Source organism: Myodes glareolus, chromosome 5 (assembly GCF_982192425.1).
Source record: "Myodes glareolus chromosome 5, mMyoGla1.1, whole genome shotgun sequence".
NCBI classification, from domain to species: Eukaryota; Metazoa; Chordata; class Mammalia; order Rodentia; family Cricetidae; genus Myodes; species Myodes glareolus.
This window is the reverse complement of record NC_142030.1, coordinates 87,389,521-87,408,567: the sequence shown is the minus strand read 5'-3', so window position 1 is coordinate 87,408,567 and position 19,047 is coordinate 87,389,521. Positions and strand designations below refer to the sequence as shown.

The window sequence follows — 19,047 nt, the reverse complement described above, 5'->3', positions numbered from 1 at the left end:
TCAAGGCCTGACTCTAGTTCTGGCTTTAAGCGTTTGGTTCGGGAAGAACGCCCAGCGTTCAGGCCCACCTGTATCCACTCAGTAACAGTATCCATGGAGACCAGCGAGTGGAGACGGGAGGCCTGAGGTGGTGACTCATGTAGGAAACCACCAGCACGTAAATAATTAGAGCCCGAGAATGATAGAAGAGATGATAGAAGGAGTCCTCGCTGAGTGATAAGAGCCATCAAGGGACTGAGCTCTGAGGCACCAGTGCGCCATGTTCTAGAAGAGGAGGGGTCGGTAGACCGTCTGGAGGCAAGGCATCCGACAGCCATTTTGGGGGTTTGACTAGGCTGCTAAATGGTGGGGGAAGAATCAAGGTGATTAAAAGAATGAACGAAAAGATTCAGAGCTAGGGGAGTCTGGGAAGAGAGAGGAGGCCAGGGAGTTGAGGAGGGGAGAGTAGGGCGTGGCTGGAGGTGACGCTGAATGAGCATTTCCCTGACTGGAAGCTCCTCTCCTGCTGAAAGAACAATGTTACCTACAACTCACTGATGTCTTTGCTTTGGCATTTCCTGCCTAGCTCCTCTGCAAGGCCTGCCACATAATGCTGGTCAGCGAGTGTGTGCTGCATGAAAGAAAGGTTTACTGAGGTCTTTAGTTTACTGCCCGCTCACATTGCGTATATTATCTCAGTCTTTACACACGGTGCTTTAAGAAATACAGTGGTGGAGGGGGCTGGGGAGATGGCTCAGTGGGAAGTGCTTAAGGGGATGGGGCATAGCTCAGCAGGTAGTAGTGTCGTGTCCTGAGGATGGACACACAGAGGGGCACTTTGGTTTGTAATCCGTGTGTTTAGTGGAGACAGAAGAATCTCTGGAAAGTCCTTGGCTGCCTGGCCTGGTGTACACAGTGCAGCTGCAAACAGCAGAGACGGAGCTTCAGAGAAGGGAGAAGAAGGTGGAGGGTGAAGCCTGACTTCTGAGTTGACACGTCCACTGTGGTGTGTATCTGTGGGAACACATGCACACATCTCATATGAGCCTCATACGCATACACACCCAGGCATGTCACACACATGGAGACACATCATATGTTCATATGCACAGTCAAGGAGAAAGAAATGAGGCATTAGCCTCAACACGTGAAAACACTATCGCTGAAGGGCTGCGCGGTGGTGGCGCACACCTTTAATCCAAGCACTCGGGAAGCAGAGGCAGGTGGATCTCTGTGAGTTCGAGGCCAGCCTGGTCTACAGAGCTAGTTCCAGCCAGGACAGGCTCCAAAGCTACAGAGAAACCCTGTCTCGAAAACAAAAACAAAAACAAAATTACCTCAGGAGTACTTTGTAATGCAGCCCTGGTGGCACACACCTTTAGCTGAAGCTCTCGGGCAGGAGATAGAGGTGGGTCTCTGTGAGTCTGAGGCCAGACTTGTCTGCATAGTGAGTTTTAGGCCAACCAGAGCTCCAGAGTGAGACACAGTCTCAAAACAAACACAACAACAAAAAACAAACAAACAAAACTTAGTGAGAAGCTGTGTTTAACCCAGTCCTTCCTAGTTTATCATTCGCCATTTTACTTCCCCACTGCGCTGTCTCTTGGGGGCGGCACTGCTTCTCTGGACTCCGTGTGGGTTCTTTTCCTGGAGAGGTTCTGACCCATTCTCAGCGGAGGCATGGTATGTTACAGTGGCTCTGTGTCTTTAGGGCAGGCGGTTAGCTAGGACAGTGACTTCTTGGATAGGCTTGAATAGGATGTTGACCTGGGAACGATGTGGTCAACCGAGTTAACTTGAGACTTGGTGAGGGGCAGCTCAGTGTGCCTAGGCTGCAGGTCAGAGGTTGGGTAGAGGAGACCTGGAGTGAGGAGCAAGTGGCTGACGTAATTTGATTTAGTTCAGTTCTGGCAAGGGAAGCAATTTTCAGATCTCCGTTGTCTATATAGATATCCTTTTCTGAAATGAACCCCATCTCCACACCCCACCATGAACAAATCCATCCCTACAGGAAGGGCATGCCATTTGCCATTCTGCCGTCTATGGTGCTGTGTTTTGGTGTGGGAAAATCCCTCCTCGGCCCCACAGGTCAGAGTAGATCCGCCAAATATTGATGCCAGTATGAGAAGGTGACTGGAGATGAGGGGCGCTCAACGTGTCTTTTTCCATTGGAAGAGATGGTGTTGCAGAGCCGTGGGAAGGCTGTGACCTGTGAAGGAATTGAAAGTGCGTCTGACATTGCTGTAGTTATGATGCTTCCCTTCCTTTCTGTGCTCTTTAGGGGCAGGCTCCTCAATGCTGACGTCTGTAAGTGAAATTTCTGACACAGTTATACCAAGTGGTATTCTAGTAATCTCTCCAGAGATGCATCCACTTGCACTAAAAAATGTACTGAATTCATGTTAGCTCACTAAAGAATGTATTTTGCAGGTGGTGGGGGCACATACCTCACCTTTCATCCCAGCACTTGGGAGGCAGAGGCTGTGGATCTCCATGAGTTGGAAGCTAACCTGGTCTGCAGAGAGAGCTTTAGGACAGCCACGGCTATGTTTCAACCTACGACAGCCAGGTTTCGAGAAACCCTGTCTCAAAAAACCCACAAAGGAAGGAAGGAAGGAAGGAAGGAAGGAAGGAAGGAAGAGAGACAGAGAGAGAGAAATAAGGAAGGAAGGAAGGAAGGAGAGAAAGAAAGAAAGAAAGATAGGAAGAAAGAAAGAAAGAGAGAGAGAAAGAAAGAGAGAAAGAGAGAAAGAAAGAACAGAATGCGTTTCTCAGGCTAGGGACTGGCTCAGTCTGTGATGGTATTTGCTGTGCAGACCTGGTAACCTGTGTTCAATCCCCAGAACCCATATAGAGATGGAAGGAAGAACTAACTCTTGAGATTATTCTCTGACCTCCATCTTCCACATGTATGCCAAATCGCACAAGCACCCCTCCGACGCAACATGCACAAATACACAGTAAAAATAAAAATAACTTAAAAAAGATTTCTCATTTGGGAGGCGAAAGTAGGCAGACCTCTCTAAGTTCAAAGCCAGCCTAGTATATAGACCAGATAGTGAGTGAGTTCCGGGAGAGCCAGGGCTACATAGAAACAAACAAACAAATGAGCATCTCTCAATAAGCTTTCATGCCTCTCTCTAAACACACACACACACACACATGTATGTATGTATGTATGTGTGTATGTGTGAGTGTGTGAGAGCTTACTTTGGTGTCGAGGATGAAACCCAGGGCTTTGTACATGCTGGGAGAGCTTGATAGCTCTGAGTCGTGCTCCCAGCAGTTTTCAGAATTTGTAATATGTTTTTGAGACTTTGATCAATTGCGTAAATGCTAATAGTGGGGATTTTACTGCTAACCAAACATTTTTCTGTATATTTAGGGTTATGGTTACAGGATTTTTTTTAGATTTATTTATTTTATATGTGTATAAATGCTTTGCCCACATTTGCATGTCTCGCACCACAGTTGTGCCTGTTTGAACCCCTGGAATGTGGGTTATGGATGGTTGCACCCACCATGTGGGTGCTGGGAATTGAACCTATGTCCTCTGCAAGAGCAGTCAGTGTTTAATTACTAAGCCATCTCTCTAGCCCCGAAGCCATCTTTTAAATTTAATTTTTATTCTTTAATTTTATGCGTATAGGTGTATGTCTGTGAACCATGTGTGTGCCTGTTGCCCTTGGGGGCCAGAAGAGGGTGTCAGATCCCCTGGAACTCAGATGGTTGTGAGTCACCATGTGGTTGTTGGGAACTTGATTTGTCCTCTGGAAGAGCAGCCAGTGCTCTTAAACCATCTCTCAGCCCCCATTCCCCTGTTTTTGTCTTTTGACTTAGGGTCTTACTCTGTAGCTTAGAGCAACCTGGAACTCACTAGGTAACCCAGAGTGGCCTTGAACTCATGGTGAGCCTCCTGCTTCAACCTTCTAAGTGCTGAAATTTCTGGAAACAGCTCTGCACCCAGATTTTATTTTAAAATTGAATTCATGTTGGAAGTTGGTAGTTTTAGTTTTGTTAGAGTTTTGGTTTTAGCATCTTGCCGTATAGCTCAGGCTGATGGTTAAGTATCGCTCTATCATCCTGTCTCTACTTCGTGAATGCCAAGATGGCTTGTACTGCCACATCCAACCGTGGACAATATTAATGGAAAGATTATCCATGAAATGCCTTTTGTGAAATTTCAATTTTTAATTTATCATTGGTGTGTGTGTGTGTGTTTGTGAGTGTGAACACACACTTGACACAATATGAGAGGAAGTCAGAGGACAACTTCAGGAACTGGTTTTCTTTCCGTCGTATAGGGAGACACAGGGTCCCGCTTGTTTCTGCCGTGTGAACTCCAGGCTAGCAGGACAATTCTGTCTAGTCTGTCATCTCTCCCTAGGAGCGCTGTGATGCCTGGTGCATACGAGTACATCTGGCTTGTTTGTTTTGTTTTGTTTTTTCTTCAAGACAGGATTTCTCTGTGTAGCCCTGCCTGTCCTGGAATTTACTCTATAGATCAGGCTGGCATTGAATTCGGAGATCAGCCTGCCCCTGCCTCTGAGTGCTGGAACTGCATGTGTGTGCCACATGGCTGACTGTTATCTATCTGTCTGATTATCTGTCCATCTGTCTTTTGAGACAAAGTCTCCTGTAGCCAAACTGGCCTGTAATTCACTATGTACCTGAAGGTGACCTTGAATTTCTGAACCTCCTCTCTCCACCTTCACGTACTGGGAATACAGGTGTGCACCACCTTACCTGGTTTATGAGGTACTGGGGACTTAACTCAGGGCTTTATGTGTGCTAGACATCCACCTCACTAAGCTATTCCTCCAGCCCCCAACAATATAAAGATTAGAGACAGGGTCTCACTAGATAGGCCTGGCTGGCCTGTAACTCACTATGTAGGTTAGGATACTCTTAAATCCAGAGATGCTCCTGCCTGTCTTTGCCTCTTCGTCCTGAGTACCGGATTAAATCCCAATCAAACCAAACCAAACCACCCACCCATCTCAGGAACAGGACAGGAAGATCCTGACTGGGGACCACTGTCTTAAGCAAGTAGAACAGAAAGAAAAAGGGCAGGTAGTTTGGGATCTCCAGGAAGTGGTCTCAAGGGAGTCGTTGCTACCCCTACCATAGTGTGAATGTGTTTGCAGCTCACAGGTGAAAAAGCCGGTGCAGGGAGCAAAGGTGGAGGAAAAACTGCCCATTTCCACACTGTGCAAAGTGTCCTGTAAGCTCCGCCTTGGGGAAGTTCAGGGACACCTTTTCCCCTCCTTTCCCGCAGAACTTTGGCCTTCTGTTCCCGCCAGCTGGGGATTTTACTCCGTGGTTCTGTAGGAATTTGACAGGAATGTCTCATACAGGCAACAAGCCACTAGTTTCTGACGCACAGTTTCCAAAACTGCTTATTTCTACATAGCTCATTTTTTTTAATGTTGCAGATGTTTCAGCCTCAGACAGGATGGGCTGGGGGTGGGCCAACAACTAGCTCAACATTCTTTTGAGTCTGACTGGCTGGTGAAGTGTGAACGTGGCTCCTGAATTGCTTGGGGAGGACTGAGGAAGCGCTTTTAAGGTAAACTATTCTTTTCTGGCATTTATTCTTGAAGATGATGCTGGAAGTCGTGAGCCAGTCCGCTTCACATCTGACGTGGGGCAGACAGTGGACGGCGGAGGAGCTGCCTCGTTCCGGAGGCTGCGGAGTGGAGATGGGTCAGAGCATGCGCCCAACTGCTGGGTTCAGGTAGAGACGGTCCAGTGTGCCCTGGAGGGAATTGGCCCTGGAAGGACCTGGGAAAACTGCAGTGAGCAAGGTTCTTTCTCCAGCTTGCTCCGATTTGTGTCTTTATTTTTACAAACTTATGAAATGCTATCGACCAGAACTGAAGCAACGGAAAGAGAAGAAAGGAAGTATTTGGTAATCTGAAGAGAGCCCCATGGCTGGGCTGAAACATCTTGCATTAGTCAGTGCTGCGGTAGGAAGCCAAGGACTGTAGAAAGATAACTTTTTACATTTCTTACGTATTTAGAGACGCACGCCGCCCCCTTCAAGATCCCATTGCACATGGCGAGGGAGTTGTTAGGAAACGGACTCTCTCCTCCGAGTGTCCCCAGTGTGTGTATTTCTGGTTACGTTTTTATGCTAAAGCTTTGAGGAACTATGTTCTCATGTAGCCAGGGAGGGATGTGGTTCTAAATAGATGTGTTTGAAGATCCACCATCATCAATGAGCCGTTTTGCTAGATCTGTTTTGGTGTGAGCCCTCCAAAGAAGAAAGTCTTTCTTTTTTCTTTTTTTCTTTAGCTTTTTGAGACAGGGTTTCTCTGTGTAGTCCTGGCTGTCCTGGAACTCAATTCTGCAGACCAGGCTGGCCTCGAACTCACAATGATCCGCCTGCCTCTGCCTCCTAAGTACTGGGATTAAAGGCGTGCGCCACCACGGCCTGGCTATAGTTGGCCTTTCTTACCTGCATATTTCATACTCAGATTCAGCCAACAAGCTTTAAAAATATAGCCAGGCTCACATACTTAGCGTGTATAGACTTTCCTCCTTACCTTTATAACACAAATAATAGGAGACAGCTATGTGGGGAGCTTTACACTGTATGAGGTATTGTAAGTAAACTAGATATGACCTCAAGTGTATAGGAGGATGGGTGCCGATTTGAGTAAAATATTGCATCATTTTATACAAGGGATTTGAACTTCCGTTGACTTGGCTTCCTTGGGGCCCTGGACCAGTCCTATACAGATGCCCTGGACCAGTCCCATACAGATGCCCTGGAACATCTACAGTGTTTTTTAAGTTTTTCCCTGTGAACATAAAGACAAATGAACCCAGTCCCCCTAACCAGCTGCCCCTCTCCAGGTTTCTGCAGACCGTTGTCTTTGGTTGAATGTCTGGGATCCTGTGGACACAAGAGGGAAAAGGTTATATTTTCTTGGACCTCTAACTGCAGCGCAATATAAACTTCATTCATGAATGGTGACAAACCTTGAGGTTAGTAACGATACCCACAACTGCCACCAGGAAAGGGTCAAGCATATTTCCAAATTATATTACAGGAGTTTTATCTGCTCAACCTTCTCCCAGGCCACCCCTTATTTGTTGTAAATAACAAATGTATTTATTATAAAAACATATACTTTGAAAAGGAAAAACATTAACTCTGCCTTTCATACTATAAAATGTATAAAAGGTGTGGAAGTGGTTTTTTTTGTTTTTTTTTGTTTTTGTTTTTTTCACTCCCAAGACAGGGTTTCACTGTGTAGCCCTGGCTGTCCTGGGACTAGCTCAGTAGACCAGGCTAGAGAGATCCATCTGCCTCTACCCCTATACTAGGACTAAAGGCCTGAGCCACCTCCCTCAGCAAGGGGTGAGATTTTTAATCCTTATCAAGGGGAGTAGGAATTACAAATCGTTGAGAAGCGCTGCTCCGCACGTCCCTGGAGTGTATTCCAGCCCAACATGCTCTTATCGTCAGGGCTAAATTTGAACACAATCGAGAATATTTTGGACCTGGAAGGAGGCTGGGCATCAAAATAACCACTGCTGCTGAGCAAGCCTTTGAAACCACAGACTGCAGGGAAGGCGGCCTGGTGAAGCATTCCAAAGGCATTCGTGTGTCTTCTGCTTTCCCGACACCGCCACACTTGGCAGAGAAGGCACAAACGTATTTTCCATGTTGCGAAAATAGGAAATGAGGTGTAAGGAGTCTGGGAGAATTATTACCCAAGATCGCAGTGAGTCAGAGGCTTCGGAAGCACCACAGAAGACCCGAATCCCTGATCGTGACCCCAGATCGGCTGTGTGCAGGCCTTGCGGTCTCAGAGAAGAATGCGGTCGTTTCACTTTCGCTTTTGCTCCTGTTCGGGTAACTGCGCAATCCTCAGTTTGTATGAAAAAGGAAAAGTTCTTTTTCTTTCTTCTTTTTTTCTCTCACTCTTCTTCCCCCACCCCCATTCTTTTGAGACAAAGTTTCACTCTGTAGCCCTGGTTAGTCTGGAACTCTCTATAGACTGGACTCGAACTCACAAAAATCCACCTGCCTCTGCCTCATGAATGATAATCGGATTAGAGGCGTCTGTCAACCTGCCATGTTTTTATCGTTGTTTGTATTTGAGACAGGACCTCCTGCAGCACAAGCTGACCTCTAGCTAGCTGTGTGACCCTGAACTGATCCTCTTGCTCCAGACACTAGCATGTGTGTGTGTGTGTGTGTGTGTGTGTGCGCGCGCGCGTGTGTGAGTGTCTATGAGTGTGTGTGTGTATGTGTGTGTGTGTGTGTGAGAGAGAGAGAGAGAGAGAGTGTATGAGAGTGTGTGTGTGAGTATCTGTAAATGTGTGTGTCTATGAGTATGTGTATCTGTGAGTGTGTGTATGTGTGTGTGAGAGTGTGTGTGAGTGTCTGTGAGTGTGTGTGCCTGTGAGTGTATGTGTGTGTGTGTAAGAACACTGCCAACTGAGCTCCACTGAGCCCCAAGTGAAGTAGTTTTCTTTCTGTTTTTTTCTTTTTAGGAATTTCTTTTGGGGAAGCATTGTTGATGATTCAGTTAAATCTAATTAATGCCGGTTTTGTGCAAGCCTCTTTTCTAGTCACGGAGGAGACACTGAGTTGATTAACCCCAAGGTTACTGTGGAGGATGGGACTAAAGGACCAAGCCAAATTAGGTTTTTCAAGCTCATGGGAGTTTGGAGGCCCTGGTAAGTTATTTGCCTTTTCTCCAGGAAAGGGAAAAAAAGTGCTTCTGGAAGTATAATAGGCAGGCGTTTGCAGAGTTCAGCCTGCTTAGGATCCACACCCCCAGTTGAGTTACCAGACCGACTCAGGCAGAGTGTTTTTGGCATGGAATGAAACAGTAATCCTTGAAGGAAACACAAAGCTGCAGCCACTGAGTAGAAAGAGATTGGAGATTAGATCCTAGCAGGTCAGGGGAGCTGGTGTCTGGCTGGTCTGCCAGTGTCCCTAGCACAGGCCTGGGGAGTTAGCTGAGTATCGATCTCTGGAATGCAGCCTCTCAGGCAGAGAGAAAAGTCAGGGCAGGGCAGGGGGCACGGCAAACAGGAAAAGGCCACTGAACCTGAGGCCAGTTCCGCTGGACACAGAGTTGAGGAAGAAGGATTATCAGAAACCACGCTTCCAGAGACAGGGCCTGGCTCTCCGGCTACTCAGTGAGTGAGTAGTCTTTTTTAAAAAAATTCTCCCAGAAAAGTGTTCTGCAATCCAGCCAGGGGTGGTAGCTCATGCCTTTAATCCCAACATTCAGGAGACAGAGGCAAGCAGACCTCTACGAGTTCGAGGCCAGCTTGGTCTACAAATAGAGTTCCAGGACAGCTCGGGCTACACAGAGAAACCCTATCTTGAACCCTGCTCCCCCAAACATTCTGCAATTCCATTTAATGATTTGTCTTTTAAACGGAAGCCTTCAGGTTTGGTTTCATACCATCTGAGACTACAAACACCTGCCAGAGATCAACACCTTTATATCTGTCTCCCAGTTCTGCCCCTTCAACCCCACTTTTAAATAAATCACAAGAGTTCGCTGCAATGCTATAATTTCCCTATGCCCGATTTTAGTAGTTTTCTTAACCTTTAGAAACTTCTTTCTGGGGTTGGCAAGCTGGCTCATTGGTTAAGAGCACATACTGCTCTTACAGAGGACCCTAGGTAGATTCCCAGAACTCTTATCAAGTGGCTCACAACTGCCTGTAACTTCAGCTCCAGGGGGACCCAAAACCTTGACCTCCGTGAGCACCCCTGCTCACAGCCGTACCCCACTGCCACATATACACAATTTAAAAAATTAAAATAAATAGTAAATTTTGCTTTTGTTCTTCAAGGCAGGGTTTCTCTGTCTAATAGCCCTGACTGTCCTAGAACTCACTTTGTAGACCAGGCTGGCCTCGAACCCACAGAGAGCTGCTTGCCTCTGCCTCTACCCAAATGATGGGATTAAAGGCATGGGCTACCACCGCCTGGCAATATTAAAATTTTTTAAAAATAATTTATTTAAATTTGTTTTATGGCCAGGCAATGATGGCACATGCCTTTAATCTCAGCACTTGGAAGGCAAAGGCAGGTGGATCTCAGTGAGTTCAAGACCATGACTGTTACACAGAGAAACCCTGTCTCAAAAAACCAAAAATAAATTATTTTATGTGCATTGGTGTGAAGGAACTGGAGTTATAGGTACTTGTGAGCTGCCATGTGTGTGCTGGGAATTGAACCTGGGTCCTCTGGAAGAGCAGCCAGTACTATTAACCGCTGAGCCATCTCTCTAGCCTCACTATTAAAAATGTTAAAAGGTTCATTTTCTCAGAATAGACTTATGGAAGTGAAGTTATTGGGTCAATGCATATAAATTTAGAAGACAGAATAGTGAGACAGAAGCTGCTTTTGCTGCAGAATTACTTGTGTTTTGTATTATTTTCCTGACATTAGGCCCTGTGGTCTCCTTGGCTTGTTTCTTATGTATAGGAGCTCCCCCAATCGACCCTCTTCTGAGCTTTTGCTCAACAAAAATAAAACTGCATGCCCTTGGGAAGCCAACCCAGGAGGTCACAGCTAGCTTGGACTATATAGCAAGACCTGTAACATGAGGGGGCCTGCTTGTTGGGGTTTATGTCCTGCCCAGTTCCCCACAGCCGGCAAGCCCCAAAGAAAATCACACAGAGATCTCCATTAGTTATAAAACTGATTGTCCCTTTAGCTCAGGCTACTTATTAGCTCTTGCAGCTTATATTAACCCATTATTCTTATCTATGTTGGCCACATGGCTCGGTAACTTTCTCAGAGGGGCAGCTCACATCTTGCCTCTTTGGTGATCTGGGCAGAACTGGGAGGAATGGGCTTCCTCCTTCCCAGAATTCTCCTGTTCTCATTGCATCACCTCTACTTCCTGCCTGGTTGACCTGCCTATACTTTCTACCTGGCCAATCAGCACTTATTTAAAACATGATTGACAGAATATAGACAATTCTCCTGTATCAGAGACCCTGTCTCCACCACTGCCTTACACACAAGGTGCATGTGCCCAATACCATGTTTCATGTTATCAAATATCATTTAATGTTAATTAGATGTAACATTATGTGACTGCTTGTCACATAATGATTTCCATCTTCGTTTTACAGATGTGGATACTCAAGATGTTACTGTCTCAAAGGCACAGCCCAGGAGATTTTGATGAGTGAGTCTAGGGTTATTAACTCTAATTTGTCTTTCTCTCCCATTACCCAGCATATAGTTCTGTGTGAGGTTTCCATGAATGACCCTGTGGTGATTTGAATAGGATTGGCCCCCATAGACTCATGTGTTTGAATGTTTGGCCCATAGGGAGTGGCATTATTAAAAGTTATGGCCTGTTGGAATATATGTGGCCTTGTTGGAGGAAGTGTGCCATTGTGGAGGTGGGCTTTGAAGGATAATATATACTTAAGCCACACCCAGTGTGGCAGTTTTTTCTTCTGCTGCCTGGACTCTCAACTCCTTCTCCTGCACCATGTCTGTCTGCATGCTTCCATGTCCCATAATGATAATAATAGACTAAACCTCTGAAATGTAAGCCTGCCCCAATTAAATGCTTTTCTTTATAAGAGTTGCAATGGTCATGATGTCTCTTCCCAGCAATGGAAACCCTAAGACAGATCCAAACTTGGTATTTGAAAACTTAGCTGTTGTCTGTTATCCAAACCTACTCCTTCAGGACTTACTTAGCCTTGGCAATCAACCTTTCATTTACCTCCCCAGCCTCCTATCCAGCTTCACTAAATTAAATTATTTCTATTTTGAAACAGGTTCTTACTGTGTAGCTCTGGCTGACTTGGATTCGTAGTGTAAACCAGACTGGAATCAAACTCATAAGGATCTATCTGCCTCTTCTTCCCAAGTGCTGGGATTAAACGCCTGTGTCACACGTGCCCGGCCTTCCTTCCTAGCTTTCTACTTTCAGGAAATACCACTCGGGACTCAGTCTTTCATTCCCCACAAAGGTCAGAAGAGGTCATTGGATCCCCTGGAACTGGAGTTGCAGGTGATTGTGAGCCACTATGTGGGTGCGAGAATCAAACCCAGGTCTTTGCAAGAGTTTTTACAAATGCCCTTGCCTGCTAAGCTATCTCAGGTTGTTGACCGAGTGGGAAGACCCATCCTGAAGGAGGGCAGCACCATTCCTTAGCCTAGGTCCTGAGCTGTATGTAAATGAGGGAAGGAAACTGAGCTTAAGCAAGCAAGGGTGTATATATTCTCTTGGGTCTTGATTTTGGATGTGATGGGACTGGCTGCTTGAATTCTTGACTTGATTTCCCCAAAATGATGGACTGTAACCCAGAATGGTAAGCCAAATAAACCCTTTCTTCTTTAAACTGATTTTGCCAGGGTGTTTTATTATAGCAACAGAAATGAAACCAGAACAGCTTCCAAGATAAAATTCGAGTTTCTTGCATCAGGAAGATGGCTTGGTAGATAAGGACACTTGTGGCCAAGCATGACCAGGTGAGCTTGAGTCTTGGGAGTCTTGCATGGTGGAAAGAGAGAACTAATTCCTCCAGGCCGTTCTCTGATTTCCACATGTGTCATGTGACATGGATGTATGCACACACACCCTCACCCCCCAACACTAAATAAATAAAATGTAATAAAGTTAGTTCCTTGGTCGGGCCTCTGAGTGTATTCTGACTGTGGTCACTCTCTGCTCTTCCCCAGGTGCCCTCAACTTGCTCTTAGGAAGGACTTGACTCCATCCTTCCTTTCTCCTTTACCCTGGTGCCGTCTACCAACTTTTCTCTCTCTCTTTAATTTGGGGTCTCACTGTGTGGTCCTGGCTAGCTCTCCTGGAACTCCATTTGTAAGCCAGGCTGGTCTTGAACTCACAGAGATCTGCCTTCCTCTGCCTGTTGAGTGATGGCACTAAATGAATGTACCACGGTGACCAGCCCACCCACTTCTCTTGACCATCTGCTATTATCTTTCAGGCTTAGCTCCCTTTCCTTCCCGCCAGCATGCCCCACTCTGTCATAAGAGTTATCAGATCCTGTTCATTACTTCTGTGCTTTTCCCTCTCCCTGACTTGGGGATTTGAAGGGCAGAGCTTCAGCTATCTCACCAGCTGTAAGCCTGCAGATTAAAATGGCTCCAGGCTTACAATGCTTGCCCAGCCACATGCTGAATGAGTCACAGTGTCTCTCCCAGGCCCAGGGCACACAGTCGCTGTCTTGTCTGTCACAGCCCAAATGAATTGAAAACTCTTGCAGATGAAATCACTAAGAATGTGTTATATTCTTTTCTCATGGTTGTCTACATTTGTTTTTTTTTTTTTTTTCTCAAAACCTAACAGCTGATCTGTCTGGACAACGATCCCTCAATAAAGATGATAGGAAGGGTTTGGCGTTTAAATTTTAAAAGTTACGAAAAGGAGGTTGGATCTCACCGTGTCACAAAGCCTGGCTTCAGACTCACGGACATCCTGCCTCGGTTTCCCAAATACTGGGGTTCCAGGTGGGCCATTACACCTGTCTTGAGAATTAACTTCAACAGGTGGTGGTGGCACACACCTTTAACCCCAGCATTTGGGAGGCAGAGACAGGAGGATCTCTGTGAGTATGAGGCCAACCTGGTCTACAGAGTGAGTTCTAGGACAGCCAAGGCTACACAGAGAAACCCTGTCTCAAAAAAAGCAAAAAAAACAAAGAAGAATTAACTTCATGCTAGGTGTGGAGGCTTGTCTCTATTAATCCCAGCACTTGGGAGACAGAGGCAGGAGGATTTCTAGAAATTCAAGGCCAACCTGGTCTACAGAGTGAATTCCAGGCCTGCCAAGGCTATGTAGTGAGATCCTGTCTCAAAATGGTGATGATGATTTCCAGTAGTGTTTCACCTGTAAAGCTAATACTCCATTTTAAAAAGTTTTTCCTAGTAACGATCATTTCTTCAACCCTAATATTTAATATTTTGTTTATTGTTTATTTGAGGTGGGGTCTCATGTAACCAGGCTGGACTCAAATAGGTTATACATTTGAAGAGAATCTTGAATTTGTGATTTCCCTTCTTCTGCTCCTAGTATTAAAATTCCACATCTGTGCCTTCATGTCTGTATCATACTGAGGATCAGGTGCAGGACTATGTGCTAGATAAGATACTCTACCAACTAGATTGTATCCATGGCTCTACTACTCCTCCAACTTTGTGTGTGTGTGTGTGTGTGTGTGTGTGTGTGTGTTCATGTAGTTGGAAATTTCTTTGAGCTGCCAACCAGCTCCCAATAAAGGAATGGAGACTTATATGAATTATGAATGCTAGGTCTTAACTTAGGCTTGTCCCACTATGTCTTTTAATTTAATTTAATCCGTTTCTATTCATCTGCCTTTGCCTTGGGGCTTTTTACCTTTCTTTCATTCTGTATTCTTATTTTCCTGCTTCGTCCATGTCTATCTGGCTGTCCCCTGGCATCTCCCTGGCATCTCTTTTTCTTTTTTCCTTTCCAAACCTAAATACTTCCTCCTAGTTACTACCCCTGCTTGTAAGACCCACCTATACCTCCTCCCTTGCTATTGGCCATTCAACTTTTTATTAAACCAGTCAAGTGCCTTAGGCAGGCAAGGTAAAACAGTAACACATCTTTACATAGTTAAGCAAATGCAACACAACCTTGTGATTTGTAGGCTGGTTTCCTTTGCTAAAAAGCCCTTTATGAGTGAGTACATATGATATTTGTCTTTCTGGGTCTAGGTTACCTCACTCAAAATGATGTTTTCTAGCTCCATTCATTTGCCTGCAAAATTCAAGATGTCGTTATTTTTTTCTGCTGTGTAGTACTCCATTGTGTAAATATTCCTGGAGATTCCTGCGGTGATTTGAATGTAGCTTTTGCTAGCAGGTTAGGCTGACATTTACGGAGATGCTCAGTCATTTTCCAGTACAAACTCTTTCATCTGCTATCAATATTCCCTATTTTGTGTGTTCTTTCTTAGATCACTGTGAAGTTCTCATCTTAAGTCATTTGTCAAATGCATATCTTATCTTTAGTGTAACAAACGTTTCTCTTTCCCTACACTTCCTACTCACAAGTAAAGCACGGTCTTCATCATATAGTTAAAGAGCATTCATTCCAAAGTTCTACCCAGATCCAGGGCTGAGGTAGAGCTCAGTGGCAGAATGCTTGTCAGGCTTACACAGGGCATTGCATTTGATTCCTACCGCTAAAAACAAAAACAAAACTCAATGTCAACAACATTTATATTCATTCGGTTTGTTTTCTCCCTCGCAATTCTGCATATTTCATGTGGTTACTTTTGAAAAACTAAATACTGCTTTCTCTGAAGGCCTCTGTAAATCTGCCCTGCCTTGATTATTTTCTCCCTTTGTGTAACTAAGAGCTTACAATTCTGATTATTAATATATAATGGAATATCGGCATTTGTTTCTTCGTGTATTTGCAGGGCTAAGGATAGAGGCCAGAGCCTTTTCTATACTAGGCAAGTACTCTACTACTGAACTATACTCCCAGCCCCTAGGTTCTGGCTTTTAGATTTTAAGCTAAAATTGCAGTAAGAGGCAGCTTGTTCGTTACCCAGCTGCCCAGACTCCCAAAATAACCACATAGAAACTATATTAATTAAATCACTGCTTGTCCTAATAGCTCTAGTTTCTTATTAGCTAGCTCTTACATATTAATTTAACCCATCTCCATTAATCTGTATATTGCCATGAGGCTGTGGCTTACTGGGTAAAGTTCCGGCATCTGTCTCCAGCAGGGCTACATGGCTTCTCTCTGACTCGGCCCTTCTTTCTCCCAGCATTCAGTTTAGATTTCTCCACCTACCTCTATTCTACCCTATCATAGGCCAAGCAAGTTTCTTTATTAGCCAATGGTATATTCACAGCACACAGAGGGGAATCCCACTTCATAAAATTATGCATATGATTTTTTAAAAATCATTTATTTTGGTTTTTCAAGACAGGGTTAGTCTGCATAACAGCTCTGACTATCCTGGGACTTGATTTGCAGACCAGACTGGCCTCAAACTCACAAAGATCTGTCTGCCTTTGCCTTCTAAATCCTGGGATTGATGGCATGTGCCACTATAACACGAGGCTTATTGGGGTTTCTGTCCAGCCCTGTTCCCACAGCTGGCAAGGTCCCAAAGAAAATCACACAGAGGTCTATACACTGATTGGCCCATTAGCTCAGGCTTCTTGCTAACTCTTAGAACTTATATCAACCCATGGCTCGATACCTTTTTTAGCAGGGTAGTTTATATCTTGCTTCTTCGTGGTCTGGGCAGGACTGGGGAGGGAGCTTCCTTCTTTCCAGAATTCTCCTATTCTTGCTCCGCTTCTACTTCCTGTCTGGTTGTCCCACCTATACTTCCTGCCTGGCTAATGGCCAATCAGCATTTATTTAAAACATAACTGACAGAATATAGAATTGTCCTACACCATGCCACCACTACCTGGCCTCAAAAATTATTTTTATGATATGTGCATGGAAGTATGAACGTATGCTGGGTGCATTCAATCAAAGAGGGTATCCCTGGAGCTGGAGTTGTAGGTGGTTGGAGCTGCTTGACGCTGGTGCTGGAATCTGAAACCAGGTCCTCTGCAGGAACAAGTGCTCACAAGGACAGCTATCTCTCCAGCCACTCCCACACTGTATCCTACTGTAAACAAGAGCATAAGGACACTGAAATCTAAGATACTTTGTTCTGCTTTTCATTTTCAAATGAAAATCTTATCTCAAGGTTAGAAGGCAGAGCTGTGGACCTCAGGGCTCAGTGGTGGCTGTTTTGTTTTGCTTGGGGGTCAAGTGGACTGTAGCCTCAGCTTCCCTCCAGCAAAACTCATGTTACAGAATTCAGATTAGCTACCCTAGTGATTGAACATGGAAGGGGACCACTGGGCAGGCAGAATGGGGAACAGTCCTAACCTGTTGCTTTTGTTCATGCTGACATACTGCAGGTTAAGGACAGGCAAGCAGGATTGTTTCCACTCACCCACCAAACCTGTGTGTCACAGGGGGAATTGATAATCTCAGCACTTGCGAAGCTAAGGCAGGAAGACTTTTAGGAATTTGGAGGTGGCCTGGGCAGCATAGTGAGACCCTGTCAGAAGAAAAGGAGGCTGGCGATCCTGGAGTGGTGCCTTGTGTCTTTACTTGGGAAGCAGAGGCAGGTGGATCTCTGTGGATTTGAGAGCCATCTGGTCTATTTAGTGTGTTCTAGGCCAGCCAGGACTCCTAGTGAGACCCTTGTCTCAAAAATAAAACAAAAATAAGAGGAAGGAGGAGGAAAAGGAAGAAAAGGAAGAAGCCACCTCGTTGTCCATCAAACTGTGTGCTAGACACCTGGGTGAGCACCGCAGCCCCTTTGTGACATTCTCCACAGCCCTGATCATTGTCCTTGCTTCCCATCTGTGAGCCTGAGGCTCTGAGTGGTCGAGCAGAGTAAAAGACCTGGACTCCTGACTCTTATTTACTTTGTCTCCTCCCTAGCTACCCCACGACCGAGGCTCGGAGACAGAACCAAGGTTTGTGCCTTGGCTTCTGCTGTCACAAGCTGTGAGTGGAGATTGTACCCACAGGGTATCTAGTGGGTCAGATGTGGCTGGGGTCACAGGGAAGAGAGCAGAACTCTGGCCTCTGACGAGGCCTCTCTGAGCCTGTCACTTTCCTGTTCATTTTCTCTTTCCAAGCAGTCAGTCTCCAGCTATCTTATTTGTGATCAGTTCTCCTGTTTAGAACTCTAGCTTCCTAAGGGCAGGGCCTGCAGGAGTCTCTTCCTGGCTGTGGCATCAGCCTGCTAGTGTGGTTCCCAGCACACAGCAGACACTCAAGTGACATTTCCTCCTGGGCATACCTCCTGCCATTTCCTAAGTAGGGTTTGGCTCAGGGGTCAGAGGTGACTACCACCTATTCTTATAAAGGTTGTGAGCTAAGTATACATTTTATACTTTTCATTGGTTTGTCACAGGGTCTCACATTACAGCCCAAGCTGGCCTGGAATTTACACCAATCCTGCTTCAACTTCCTAGGTGCTGGGCTTACAAGTGCAAACCCCCAGGCCCAGCTGTTTCTTGGATAAGAAAGGAAGGAAGAAAAGAAAGAAAGAAAAATATATAATTAGGTTCTTATATTTTTAAATGGTTAGAAAAACCCATATCATGACATATAAAAATCATTCAAACTTGGAATCTCTCTGTATATATATTATATTATACATGTATATATAGTATATATTTCTGCATATGTGTGTATATATACAGTTTTACTGGGCCGTAACAGTGCCCAATCATTGACATATTGTGTATGGTTGTTTTCATTCTACAGAGCTGGTTAGCCATAGCCGACCATATGGACTGGACCTTAGACCTATCCTATCTCTCAGGGTGAGCGGAAATCGCTTGAATATTTAGTCCCCAGTGCCTTTTTCATCTCAATTATTCATGGTGAATGAAATCTTCATTCACATCTCTATTTATGCAACACATACTTGCTGAGCATATACCTTTTAAAACAAAATGTTTAACTCCATTTGTCTCCGTGGCTAGGGAAGCGAGTTCGGTGGCATCAGCTCCCAACCTTCCGTGGCTGTAAGAGACCACACACCTCCTGAGTGGAGAACCCACATCGTTGGGTGCTTAGGACAGACATGGAGACTCTGGAGGGGAGCTTGGGTCCCCAGACTGCATGCATCTCTTCTTTTGTACACTCAGGAGCTTTGATCTTTGCGTCTTCCCGTCTGACTTCACTTTGTAAAATACATCCGCAGGCGCCTTCTTCCTCTTCCACCCAAGGTTTCCATTTCCTCTGTCCTAGCTGCTAAAGCTGTATTAACTAAGGATGGGGGCCAGAGGCATGAGAAATGGCCTCGGTTGGGGCTTAGCGTGTGGCCGGGAGAGCATCCCGAGGGCGTCCCCTCCAGGGCCCCTTGATTCTGCTCTTGGAAAGCCTGTCTTTCAAAGGTAGGTACCTTTTATTCTGCCTCACAGATGAAAAGCCTGAAGCTCAGAGAGGTGAGACAATCTGCCCCAAGGTCTGTCAAGCAGAGGACACGGGATTCTGAACCTAGACTGCGACTCCA

The 19,047-nt window shown here is 45.4% G+C and overlaps 1 long non-coding RNA gene across 3 annotated transcripts; it reads left to right on the top strand.

Annotated features, from left to right (window-relative positions):
* Positions 1-821: 821 nt before the first annotated feature.
* On the top strand, positions 822-12,336 carry LOC125398231 (uncharacterized). Of its 3 annotated transcripts, none has more exons than XR_007231339.3 (6): positions 822-985; positions 5,583-6,972; positions 7,457-7,846; positions 8,557-8,676; positions 11,107-11,162; positions 11,770-12,336. It is a non-coding gene; the product is annotated as an uncharacterized LOC125398231 (long non-coding RNA). The 3 variants fall into 3 exon arrangements; XR_007231337.3 differs by lacking the exon at positions 822-985 and adding an exon at positions 5,284-5,548 and having other exon boundaries at positions 6,841-6,972; XR_007231338.3 differs by lacking the exon at positions 822-985 and adding an exon at positions 5,289-5,548 and having other exon boundaries at positions 6,841-6,972; positions 7,670-7,846.
* Positions 12,337-19,047: the final 6,711 nt, after the last annotated feature.